The following is a 494-nucleotide window of genomic DNA, read 5'->3' as shown; positions in this document are numbered from 1 at the left end:
TGGCAGAGGGGTCAGGTTGCAGCCCACGGAGCAGAGCCCACACACAGAGCCTGCAGGTTGTGCACCGTCTCTGAAGGTCACACTGGCAGAAGGGACATGTCTCAGCCTGAGGAGCAGAGCCCACACGTGGGTGCCTGATGGTCACGTACCGTGTATGAAGGTCACACTGGCAGAGGGGTAACGTCACAACCTGAGGAGCAGAGCCTGCATATGGTGCCTGTCACCTGTGAGGGTGCAGGGGACAGCCCCCAGCCAGCTGCCATGCCTGCTGGTGACACTCCATCCCACCGTAGCACTGGAGCTGGGTGGGTGACCGGCAGCTGCCCAGCCCCGCTGTCACTTGAGGCCGTAGAGGATAGCGAAACCCAGGAAGAAGATGAGCCCGACTGAGAAGTCAGAGAGGAGCCGCATGCGTCCCTGGGCCGCGGCCTCCTCCCGGCGGAGGCGCAGCCGCTCCCGCCGCGCCCCCGCGCACCCGCCCCCCCCCCCCGGCC

Source organism: Charadrius vociferus, unplaced genomic scaffold (genome assembly GCF_000708025.1).
Source record: "Charadrius vociferus isolate BGI_N301 unplaced genomic scaffold, ASM70802v2 scaffold636, whole genome shotgun sequence".
NCBI classification, from domain to species: domain Eukaryota; kingdom Metazoa; phylum Chordata; class Aves; order Charadriiformes; family Charadriidae; genus Charadrius; species Charadrius vociferus.
The sequence above is the reverse complement of the archived record's forward strand: the minus strand, read 5'-3'. Positions refer to the sequence as shown.